This window comes from Colobus angolensis, unplaced genomic scaffold, assembly GCF_000951035.1.
Source record: "Colobus angolensis palliatus isolate OR3802 unplaced genomic scaffold, Cang.pa_1.0 Scaffold41, whole genome shotgun sequence".
Classification (NCBI taxonomy): Eukaryota; Metazoa; Chordata; class Mammalia; order Primates; family Cercopithecidae; genus Colobus; species Colobus angolensis.
The window spans coordinates 6,978,910-6,979,127 of record NW_012117488.1 but is presented as its reverse complement, the minus strand read 5'-3'; positions in this window follow the sequence as shown (position 1 = coordinate 6,979,127).

Sequence of the window (218 nt, the reverse complement as noted above, 5' to 3'; positions counted from 1 at the left end):
CTATCTCAAAAAAAAAAAAAAAAAAATGCACAATTCTAACATTGTATGTCCATCTAGTTGATCCATTGATTCATGGTAGCATGCCATAGAGCAAATAACAAATTTACAATAGCTACATAAAATATAAAAAATTTAGGAATAAATATGTGCAAGAATGCAAGACCTGTACATAGAAAAGTATATGTTTTATAAAGTATAAAACATTATTGAAATGTTGG